This window comes from Nyctereutes procyonoides, unplaced genomic scaffold (genome assembly GCF_905146905.1).
Source record: "Nyctereutes procyonoides isolate TBG_1078 unplaced genomic scaffold, NYPRO_anot_genome, whole genome shotgun sequence".
Taxonomy (NCBI): domain Eukaryota; kingdom Metazoa; phylum Chordata; class Mammalia; order Carnivora; family Canidae; genus Nyctereutes; species Nyctereutes procyonoides.
The window spans coordinates 56378301-56390583 of record NW_026575126.1 but is presented as its reverse complement, the minus strand read 5'-3'; the positions used below and the strand labels follow the sequence as shown (position 1 = coordinate 56390583).

Sequence of the window (12283 nt, the reverse complement as noted above, 5' to 3'; positions counted from 1 at the left end):
TTCATCTGCATTTACAAAAAAAAAAACCCATAACAATAGAGAATGTATTTGTTTGCTAGTGCTGCCATAACAAAACAGGCTAGGGACTTAAACTGGAGACTTATTTTCTCACAGTTCTAGAGGCTAGAAGTCCAAGGTCAAGGTGTCTCTCTTGAGGCCTCTCTCCTTGACTTGCAGATGGTGACCTTCTTGCTGTGTCCTTACATGGCCTCTCCTCTGTCTGCATGCATCCTGGTGTTGGTGTGGCCAAACTTCCTCTTCTTATAACAGCACCAGTTCGGTTGGATTTAGGCCCACTCCAATGGTCTCATTTTAACTTAATTGCCTTTTTTTTTTCTTAATTGCCTTTTTAAAGGCCCTATCTCCAAATATAATCATGTCCTGAGATACAAGGGATTGGGACATTAATGTATGAATTTTGGAGGGGACACAATTCAACCCCTAACCAGTGACATTTATTGAGTGATTCTTATGTATTAGCCTCATGCAAATTATTTTATGAACATCACCTCACATGATTTTCCCAACTACCCTATAAAAGTCTATTCTATTATTATAACTCATTTTATAAAACCAAAAAACTGAAACAGAGAGGTTAAGGAAATTGTCCAACTTTACATCATGATAAGCACCTGTGCTCAGAATCAAGCCTGGGTATCTCTTGAGTCTGATGTCTGTTCTCATAAAATCTATGCTAAATTGCTGAATGCTACAGTTCTGGCTTTTCTGTTCCCTGAAATAGTGTATATAATAACTATTCTGAAATAGCTATTATATATATTTTTTGGATAGCAAATACTACCTTTTATGTCTCTTATCTGTTTTTTTTTTTTTAGGATTTTATTTATTTATTCATGAGAGACACAGAGAGAGGCAGAGACATAGGCAGAGGGAGAAGCAGGCTCCCCGCAGGGAGCTGGGTGCCAGACTTGATCCCGGGACCCCAGGATCATGACCTGAGCTGAAGGCAGTTGCTCAACCACTGAGCCACCCAGGCATCCCTCTTATCTGTATTCTAAGAATTTTTATCTCTTTATTCTAAAGAAAATAAAGAGATCCTAGGAGATTTTCTTGAGCTTAAGCCACTTATTTATTTTTTCTGCCACCACAGAAAAGTCTGTTCTTCCTTGCTTCTACTCACATAAAAAAATTCACAAATGAGGTTTTCTCTTTTCCAGGTCATTTTCCTATTCGTGGTGTTCCTTTTCCATAGTTGTCTATTCTTGCTTTCGTGCAGACAATAAAAAAGGGAACATCAGTTGGGTACCATATGAAGTAAACACAGTGGTGTAGCTCTACCTTCTGAGAGGAAGGTATGATAATCTGTTTTAGAAATCACCTCATGGGGCAGCCCCAGTGGCGCAGCGGTTTAGTGCCGCCTGCAGCCCAGGGCGTGATCCTGGAGACCCTGTATCGAGTCCCATGTTGGGCTCTCTGCATGGAGCCTGCTTCTACCTCTGCCTGTGTCTCTGCCTCTCATTCTCTCTGTGTCTCTATGAATAAATAAATAAAAAATCTTTAAAAAAAAAAAAGAAATCACCTCATGTAGGGCTCCTGGGTGGCTCAGTTGGTTAAGCGTCTGCCTTTGGCTCAGGTCATGATCCTAGGGTCATCGGACCAAGTCCTGCATTGGGGTCCCTGCTCAGTGGGGAGTCTGCTTCTCCCTCTACCCTTCCTCCCTGCTCATGATCTCTCTCTCTCTCAAATGAATAAATAAAATCTTTTTTCTTTTTTTTTTTTTTAAAGAAATCACTTCATGTAAATAAGCAAACAAACAAACAAAGAGCTATCCAGGGGAGCTGCCTGCAATGCCCAAAGCAACCACACCCAATGTTCCGAACAAGGTTGGTCAGTGAAGCCATGCTCACTCCACTCTGTTCTCTGCACCATTCTTCAGCCTCATTTAGTCCAATCTCTGATTTCAGTTTCTTGGCATAAGACCAGAAACCCCACCCAATTTGTGAATCTCTAATCTACAGAAAACCTAAAGGGCAGTAGGTTAGGGACACTAGTAAGAAGGAATAGAGTTTGGCAGCATGAAGTTGGCAGAGAAGTTGAACATCAGTCTAAGGTTTAAGCCTCAAGGCTGAGAACGTAAAGCTCTGAATTACCTTGAACTTGAAGCACTGGCTTCAACTGAAACTGTTGACCGCTAACATTTCCATTCCTCTAAATGATCTCACATCCTGCCGGGTCTACCGCAGGGGGCTGGATTGTGCTAGCCTATGTGGAGGGTCTCCCAGCTGAGTTGTGCTATCCTATGTGGACTTTTCTTGGCCTTTTCTGGGGTGAAAGAAAGAAAAAGAAAGAAAGAAAGAAAGAAAGAAAGAAAGAAAGAAAGAAAGAAAGAAAGAAAGAAAGAAAGAAAAAGATTTGATTTATTTCTCTGCTGGAGAAGCAGGCTGAGTGAAGGTCTTTGAGCTAAAAGCTCTGACTCTTGCCAGGATCCCTCTTCTACTGGTCCAGATGTCCTCTGTCAACCAAACTGCCACCCCCCCTTCCCTAGGCATTTCCACTGCCTCTGGCTTTCCCCCATCCCTGTGTGCTTGCCTAGATTCTAAAAAGAGATTTATTGCAGCAGCCTCTGGGCACGCATTCAAAAACACCCAAACTACAAGGAAGAGTGTGTCCAAACTCACAATGTACCCATCTACGTAGAGCTGCCCCCAGCTATACTGAGGGGGACTTTTTACAGAAGCCTGAAAGTCAGTGCAGTTATCCTTTGCCAAATCTGAGTAGTTCAGGCCTCAAATTACTTCAGAACACTCAGTGCGATGGACTCAGAGCAACAGCACTGATGAGCCTTGAGGGTATGCGTGGGGGTGATGCTCATACCAGGATGACCCCTACAGCAGCTGTCTCCTCTCCAGGAAGTTAGCGCACCCCAACACTCCTGACATTGCTCATGTTAGCCTTTTGGTTTTCCTTCCAGTCCCCTTCTCTGTGGCCGAAATTTAACAACTCATTCTCAGTCTAAATTTTAGAAATCATCTGTTCTCATGAAGCTTTCCCCTGGTCTCAGAATTACCTTCTTTCTCATCAGCACTCTGTTAGTATTGTGTAAAGACCTTTCACTCCTACACTCAGTAAATATTTATCTACCAGTTACCATGTGCTGGTCTTTTGTTAAGAGGAGACACAGAGGAGACACAGTGACAGTGATGAGTGACTGAGGTTTCATGGAACTTTCTTTCTAGGTTATAGAGATAGACCAAAAAACCTCATTACCAAAGTTTTTTTTTTTATCTCCTGCACTAGGTTGTGAACCGAGTTACCATCACAGTGGTCTACCTTCTCCTAAACCAAACCCTACATGCCACTGTGTGGGCTCTTCATGCACTCCATGTTAAGTCATGTAAGGCAGGCACCATGTCTTGTGCACTGCTCTGCCTCGCATGGCATATAGTACTTAGCATCATGCCTATTGTCATATTCTAAAAAAAAAAAAAAAAGCCCGGGCAAGTGACATTTAGAAAAATATGAATCCAAAGGGACCCTGTTAGAAACAGACATTTCCTGTTTTCCTTAACCCCTATCTCCCAAACACATTCAAACATACACACAGGGTCTAACTAGGGAAACAGTAATGACTTCCAGTACTTAATACAGAGGAAATTTATATCAGGACTTGGTTATACAAATGTTGGAGAGAACATGGTAAGGTGTGGCTGCACATTTTACTCTTGCATCAAGAATTGGAGTCTCTTTCTTTACCCCTTGAATCTGGGCAGATCCTGACTTTGGGAGGAAGTAATATTGCACAAGTTCCAAACTTGAGACGCAAGAGGCGTTTCCTATTTCCCTACTCTTTCTTGGAACCAGCTGCCATCCGAATATGCCTGAGCTAGACTGTTGGATGCTGAGAGACACATGAACCCACCACCAACCCAGATGATAGCCAGCCAGCTGCCAGCGTAGAGCCCCCTGCTGACTTGGCAGCTGACTGTAGATGCTTGAGCATGCTTGGCCAAGACCAGCGGAATTGCCCAGCTGATCCCAGTCTAAATTGCTACCTCATGAATTGTGAGCTACACATAAATGGTGGTTGTTTTAAATCATTACATTTGGGATAGTTTGTTTCACAACAAAAGCCAACTGGCACTCCAAGTAACCCAGAGATTAGCAGCAGCAGGGAGCCACTACTGTCTTAGGCTGTGAAGACAAAGGGAGGAGGCAATGTAAAAACTGCAGCCTCCTGTAACCAGAGCACCCAAAAGAAAAGGCATAAGGGCAGGGGTGTCCCATACAGGCAGAGAGGCACAGAGGAGATGCAAGAAAGGCAGTTGATTGAAGCAGAGAGGGAGACAAATACCCTGACTTCTCCCCTCTAACTCCTACCTCCAATCTTCCCACCAGGGCTTGTTGTCGATCAGCTGAGCTCAGCTGGCAGTCAGTGGGGACTAGAGCCTAGAGAAGCAGGCTTTCAGAGTCAGCCTTTGTGCAACTCAGAGCAGAGCAAGAGAAGAGCTTTGATGGGGCTGAGCCCATACAGGCCCAGGACTGAAACGACACAGCTTCTGGGGGAGAGAAAAGGAAGTGGATTACTGATTGAACTTTCACAGCAGCCCAACTGCATTCTCTCATTCACATTTTATTCCCTATTCAGGAATTGAGCCCAAGCTAAAAATGAATTATAGCTCTTAGAAAACTATGATTGCAGGTGTCTCAGCCTTTGACAGAATATTTGATCAAACTGTATTAGCCTAGTTATAAAGTATTGTACCCATCTTGGCGCATCAAAAGCATAAACCATCAGAATGCAGCCAGAACGATGCTTATCATCAAGTCAAAAACCACAGAAGTTGTAAAACATCACTTCGATTAGTTTTTAATTCATTCAGCATTAAAAACTTTCTGTATGCCAACCAAGCACAACGAAGGGTGACATCACAGATATGACACACATATACACTCAGACGATTGCAACAGAGTCCAAATATTGCCACTGAGGTACAGATAGGATGGGGGTGAGGTCATTTAAGCTGGGTCTTAAAGAATGAGTAGGAGTTTACTAGGTGGAAAAGAGAAATAGTCACTTTTCAGGAGGAGTATGTGAGGTTTGGGAGAGAAGTTACATGTGCCATGTTTAGGCAACCATAAGGAGTTAGTACACTGCAGATTGGTATGGTGAAACATTGACTATGGGAAGAATACGAAAAGAGATGAGATCATAGAAGAGGCAGGGGCTAGACCATGGGGGCCTTACATGTGACATTGAGGAGTTTGCCCTCTGCAGGCAATTGGGAGACATCAAGAATGTTTATTTCATTTTTTTTTTTTTAAGTTGACTCCACGCCCAGATTGGAGCCTAATGGGGACTTGAACTCACAATCTTGAGATCAAGACCTGAACTGAGATCAAGAGTTGGTCACCCAACAGACTGAGCCACCCAGGTGCCCCTTATTAGATTTTTAAGAATTAAAATAATACATGTTTATTTTAAAGAGTTCAAAAAATTACAGAAAAATTTAAAAAATGGGACGTCTGAGTGGCTCAGTCAGTTAAGTGCCTGACTCTTGGTTTCAGCTTAGGTCATGATCTCAGGGTCATGGGACTGAGCCCCTTATCTGGCTCTGTGCTCAACAGAAAATCTGCTGGAAATTCTTTCTCCTCGCCTCCCTCTGCTTCTCCCCCCACTCAGGCACCAACACATATACTCTCCTTCTCTAAATGAATAAATAAAATCTTTTTTAAAAAGTTAAAAAAGGATCATGATTTCTGCCCTCTGTATACTGGAGGTAGCTGTGGCTTAGTGATCGAGTCTTATGCAGATTTGGTTGGTTTGCTTATTTGATCTGGTGTGGATTACAAAAATGGTATAAAGATGGTACTATTATCATGACTCTGGAAATTGCTTCTTTCCCCTTCACAGTATAGGGACATTTTTCTAGATAAGTTAGATTGAACCTGTTTATTTATTCTACTATTCTCTTATTGATGCACATTCAAGTTGTCTGTTTTTTAGCGGTTACAAAAATATTGTGGTAATGACTCCTTGAGGATGAATCTGAGTATACTGAGGTTCACTTCAACAATAGATTCCCAAATACAGGATATCTATATCAATGGATGTTTGCATTTTTTATTTATTTTTTTTAGAGTGGGGAAGATGGGCAGAGGGAGAAGGAGAGAGAGAATCTCAAGCAGCCTCCACACCCAGCATGGAGCCTGATGTGGGACTTGATCTCAAGACCCTCAGGTCAAGACCTGAGTCAAAATCAAGAGTCAGCCACTTAACGACTGAGCCACCCAGGTGACCCTTCAATATTTTTTTAAAGATTTTTTTCTTTTGAGTAGTCTCTACATTCAACACGGAACTGGAACTCACAACCCCTGAGATCAAGAGTTGCTCACTCTACTGACTGAACCAGCCAGGTGCCCCTGCATTTTTAATCTTAATAAATGTATCCAGATTACTTTTTAACAGGTTGTAGCAATTCCTATTTCTCAACATTGTCAGGCAAACCTGGACAGTACCACACTTTCAATGGTAGATTTTGGCAAATAAACTGAGTATAAAAAGGCTGTATTGATTTAATTTGCATTTCCTTGACTTGTATAGACACTGAGCATCTTACCATATGCTTACTGACAACTTGCCTCTTTCCTTCTGTCAATTCCCTATTCATTTTCCCATTCAGTTGTCTTTTTCTTGTCAACTGGTAGGAGCTCTTTGAGTATTAGTAATTGTTAATCTTTACCCACATGTTTCACAAAGATTCCATTCCCTTCCCAGGTTATTATTTGTGATTTTTGTTTTCTTTAAAGAGAGAGCATGAGAGAATGCCTGCCAGCAGAGGGGGGAGGGGCAGAGGGAGAGGAAGAGAGAGAGAATCTCAAGCAATCTCTAGCTTGGAGCTTGATGTAGGACTGTATCCCATGACCTTGAGATCAGGACCTGAGCCAAAATCAAGAGTTGGATGCTTAACTGACTGAGCTACCCAAGTGTCCCTATTTGTATTATCTTAAAATAGAAGTTTTTATTTGAAAGTCATTACTTACTGTTAGATGTGAAAATAGTACAGAGTCCCACGTTCTGTTCACCCAGCTCCTCTCAAAGTTAGCATCTTATAAAATTATGGTACAATATCAAAACCTCATTTCTCTTTTGATGTAGTATATGGTACTATTTTTATTTCAATCACTTTATTATAAATTTTACCATCTGGTAAGGTAAATCCTACCACTCTACTTTTTCATTATTTTTCTGACTATTCTCAGATTCTTGTTTTTTACATTTGAAATTTAGAACAATTTTAGCCACTTATTCCCCTTGTCTTTCCCCTAACAAGCTCTCTTGAAATTCTGATTGCAACTTACTTAAAGTTATATATTAACTGACAAGTATATATATATATATATATATATTTGTGAAGGATTGGCATTTTAAGGTGTCAGGTTTTCTTACCCAGAAATGTAGTATTTATTTCTAACTCTTATATTATGCCCTTCAATAGTAGTTTAATGTTCTTCATACAAATCATGTACCTTCTATAAATAATTTTTTCATAGGCATTTAATAGCTTTTATCATTAGTATAAATGATATATTAGTTTTCTACTGCTGCTATAACAACTTACCATAAATTTAGTGGCTTAAAAACCACACAAATTGATTGTCTTATAGTTTAGGAGGTCAGAAATCACAAAATTAGGGTGCTTGGGTGGCTCAGTAGGTTAAATATCTACCTTTGGCTTAGGTCATGATCCCAGGGTCCTGGGATTGCTCAGCAGGGAGTCTGCTTTTCCCTCTGCACTTCCCCATGCTAATACTTTCTCTCTCTCTCTCTCTCTCTCTCTAATAAATAAATAAAATCTTAAGAAAAAAAGAAATAATAAATTCAAGGGCTTCAGCTATCAGGGCTATGCTCCTTCTGGAGAGTCTAAGAGAGAATCCATTTCCTTGTCTTTTCTTGCTTTAGAGGCCACCTGCATTCCTTGGCTCTTGGCACCTTAGCGCATTCCTACCTCTGTCTTCATTACCACATCTCCTTCTCTTGACTCTGCCTCATTCTTATAAGGGATTGTGATGACTTTATTTTTGTATATTTAACTACAATCACTTACCTTACCAAAGTAATTATTTCAAATAGTTCTTGGTAGAGTTTTTCTGGATTCTCTAAATACACAATTATATTGGGTGAAAACTATGCAGCTTCTGTCTCTTCTTTTTCCAATATTTATATGGAGTATTTAATTAATAAAAATAAATAAAATTAATGTATTGCATTAGTTAAGGTCTCTAAAATAGTGTTAAGAATGATGATTTTGGCGAAAATGATTTCAGCTTAATGTTGAAGTTACTGCTGGCTTTTGGTAAATAACCTTTATCATTTTGAAATGATTCCTTTTTATATATGTGTGGATTGATAGGAAATGAGCCCATAAATGCTTTTACCTCCATTGTGGGTTGTGGGGATGGGGTGGCTATATTCTCCTATGTCTGAATCCAAAAGGGGATAGATAGTTTTCTTTCACTCACTCAAACAGATAAAATTAACCCAAATTATACTTCCATTTCAGGTCTACTGGTATCAGCAAGATAGGGCAATCCCCACCAAGGACATTCCACAGGAACCCCGTGTCCACTATTCTTCTTCTCAAGAAGTCATAAAATCTTTGCTTTGGTCCAAGAAAGGAAGGCCTATACCCATCTCTCCTCTGGAGCTCTCAGAACAACCACTGACTTCACATACCTAGTTTCCATCAGAACTCTTATTTTGGTGTTTATGTTACTTCAAGGACAGACTGCAAATAGGAGAGTTTGGGGATGTTTACCTAGTTGGCCACCTCCCTAGAACCTCCTTATTCACATCACATAAAGTTTTGAAGTAGAATAATAACATGATCAGATTTCTGCTTTATAAAGTATTTCTGGAAGAAGCTGAAGTGATTCAAACACTTAAAAGACTATATGATGGGGTCCCACTTAAAAGACTCTATATGAACTGTTATGTAAAATATGGTATATCCATACCATGTCTATTAGTTAGTTATTGCTGTGTAATAGATTACCCCAAAGCTCAGCAGCTTAAAACATATACATTTATCATCTTACAGTGTTTGTGGGTCAGGATTGTAGGCACAGGCTAACCTCATACTCTGCTTTATGATTTCCTAGAAGTTGCAATCAAGATGTTAGCCAGGGCTAGAGTTTTATCAGAAGAGCCAACTGGGGAAGGATACATTCCTAAACGAATTTACATGATCATTGGCAGGATTCAGGTCCTTGGCACCTATTCTTATCTATGTGAGTTTCTCCAACATGGCAACTTACTTCATCAAAGCCAGCAGACGACAGAGTCACCTAGCGAGATGGAAGTCATAATCCCTTATAACATAATCTCGGAAGTGACATTGCTTCGACATTGTCATGTCCTGTTGGACAGAAACACGTTACTCAAAGTGAGGGTATGATTCTGACACCAACTCTTATGTGTGGGTTTTCCAAAACCACCAAGGAATTCCCCATTGCTAGTTGACTGTCCTACCATTCAACTCAATTCAATTCTGACACAATCTACCTGGAGGTAGCATCAGATCCCACAAGTTAAAGGCTCAGTTCTACACCATTGCCCCCAACCTCACACCTTCAGAAAGCCAACCACAAGTCCAGCAAGTTACCTATGCTTCTGACTGACTGGCTATAGAGGAGAGGTTTCTCACCAATCCCTGCTTGGGTTTGATTAGTTTGCTAGAGTGGCTCATAGAGCTCAGGAACATATTATGTACTCGATCACCAGTTTATTATAAAAGAATGTAACTCAGGAAGAGCCAGATGGAAGAGAAGCACAGGGCAAGGTATGTGGGAAGGAGTAAGGAGCTCCCATGACCTCTCTGGGTGTGTCACCCTCCCAGCACCTCCATGTGTTCACCAACCCAGAAGCTCTCCAGATCCTGTCCTTTTGAGTTTTTTTTTTTTTTTTTTTTAAGATTTATTTATATATTTCAGAGAGAAAGAGCACAAGTAGGGGGAGGAGCAGAGGGAGAAGCTGACTCCCCACTGAACAGGGAACTCAATCTGGAGCTTGATCCCAGGACCCTGAGATCATGACCTGAGCTAAAGGCTTAACAGACTCAGCCCCTCCTTTTGAGTTTTTATGGAAGCTTAATTACATTGCCATGACTGATTGGTCGTTGGTGATTGGTCGTTGGTGATTAATTCAACTTCCAGCCCCTCTTCCCTCTCAGAAGGCCACAGGTGGAGGGTAAGAGGCTGGGGTTGCAGGGGTAAGATGGAAACTTCTAATCCTCTAATCACATGGTTGGCTACACTGGGCAACCAGCCCCCATTCTTGAATCCTTTCCCAAAGTCACATCATTAATATAACAAAAGACACCTTGATTACTGTCATCACAGGAAATTCCAAGGATTTTAGGAGCTTTGTGCCAGGAATCAGGACAAAGGCCAAATATATATTTCTTGCTATTAATCACAATGATCACAGAGGGGATTATAGAAAGCTGTGAAACCAGGAAAGGAGTTATCTTAGAGGAAGCCTAACCCACCACAGAATACTATGTAGCAGCCCAAATTAGGTAGTTCTGTATATACCGACATGGAAAATCTCCAAGACATATTGTTAAGTGAAAAAAGGAAGTAGCAAAACCATTTATGGCACCATTCATGTTTTAAAAAAAACACAACATACAAAAAATAGTAAGTTTTTTTTTTCTGTGTAGATATGCATAGAAAATACACAAAACACTCCCGACTGATTACCATGGTTACATCTTGAATTTTTGATTATCTGTATTGTTTGAATTTTTAAAGAATGATAATATATTCATATTTTATGCAGTTAACACTAATTATAACACTAAAGATTAAATAAAACAGACTGTTGTAAGTGTGGAAGAGCGATGACGGTGGCCAGAAGTAATATGGCAGTAATAGATAAAAGAGAGGCATTTTACAGTTTTTGTTTTGTTTTGTTTGTTTGTCTGTTTTAAGGTGGAGGTGTTTAAGAGTGAAAATCAAGAGACCTTAAAGCATCCGATAGAAAGGAAATTGTCTATGATGACTTAAGATTTTGAACTTAGGTGATGGGGTCGATGAAGATCGCCTTCATTTAATTAGGGAACACAGTAGGAACAACAGATTTTGGGGAGAGCTGGGGGAAGTGTGTAAATGTTCAAATTCTTAGTTTCCTTGACAACCCCCTCTAAGCTAAGGCATACAAGGCCACCGATACCTGTACTTTATCTGAGGAGATGATTAAGAGAAAGCTGGAAAATGAACCTCTATCCAAATCCTCGACTATCCTACTTGGTTAGCCTCCCCACTCCCTGCAGACATAGATGAAAATTTTCTGGGGAATTATTTATTATTACAATGAGAGTTTTTGCCAAAGACTCCAATTGAAATTGCTTTGTTGAGTTAGGCTGATAGGCCTGTGAGCCTAGAGCATACCATTTGTCTAAATAACCTACTTCAGGACTTCTTTTCCTCTGTCCCACTTTGGATCCCCTTGGTCCTCTACTTAGGAGAGGACTTGGAGTCCTTTCCTAACCTACTAGTAACCTGGATCACAGAGAAATAAACCAAGATTGGGATCCATAAATAAGGAACCAAAGAGAAGAGAAAATTCCAAGTGAATGCTAGTGCTTCTCACTTCTCTCTTCTTCATATCACCCCACAATAGCCTGGCGCTTGTACTACCCAGGTCTTAGTGCATAAAACTCATCCTTCTGAGATGTGTGTGCATGACTGTGTGTTGGAGGTGGGCCTGTGGTGAAGGTGATGTTTGGTGGTACTTAGAATTCAAATACCCTCTTGCATAGTAACTCCTTCAAACTGCATTAACTCCTTCAAACTGGAGTTAATTTGACAATGAGACCTGGGACAACCAAGGGTGGTATTGTTTTGGTTACCTATCAGAGGAGATAAAAATTCAACCCATGACTTCAGTCACTGCAATTTCTCCATGCTGTTTATCTGGACCCAATGAAAAGTGACCATCAGATTTAACGAGAGCCCTTTAAAAATGTATCTTTGGCATTGGCCCCAGAATTTGCTGAAAAAGGTCAGGAAAGAAGTTAATAAATTAAACACAAGACTATATTCTTCATGGGACCTAGGATCCTCTGTGGGTTAATTATCATCTCAGTGGAGTTCAGTTATAGTGTCCAGGCAGACCCTCCAGAGAGTGTTTAATATAATAAACAGGGTCCAAACCATGGAATGCTCATGACATAAAATTCCCTAGACATGCCACTACTCCACATTTTTCACACTACAAATCTTTTATCAACGTAATCCCTTATTCCCACAGAGTAATTAA

General features: G+C 40.5%; 1 long non-coding RNA gene across 1 annotated transcript in view; it reads left to right on the top strand.

Annotated features, from left to right (window-relative positions):
• LOC129519124 (uncharacterized) overlaps positions 1 to 8833 on the top strand; it is a 64976-nt gene extending 56143 nt beyond the window's left edge. The window contains exons 5-6 of the long non-coding RNA XR_008666351.1: positions 6100 to 6253; positions 8523 to 8833. This is a non-coding gene — a long non-coding RNA (uncharacterized LOC129519124). The remainder of the gene's footprint in view (positions 1 to 6099; positions 6254 to 8522) is intronic.
• The last annotated feature ends 3450 nt before the right edge of the window (positions 8834 to 12283 follow it).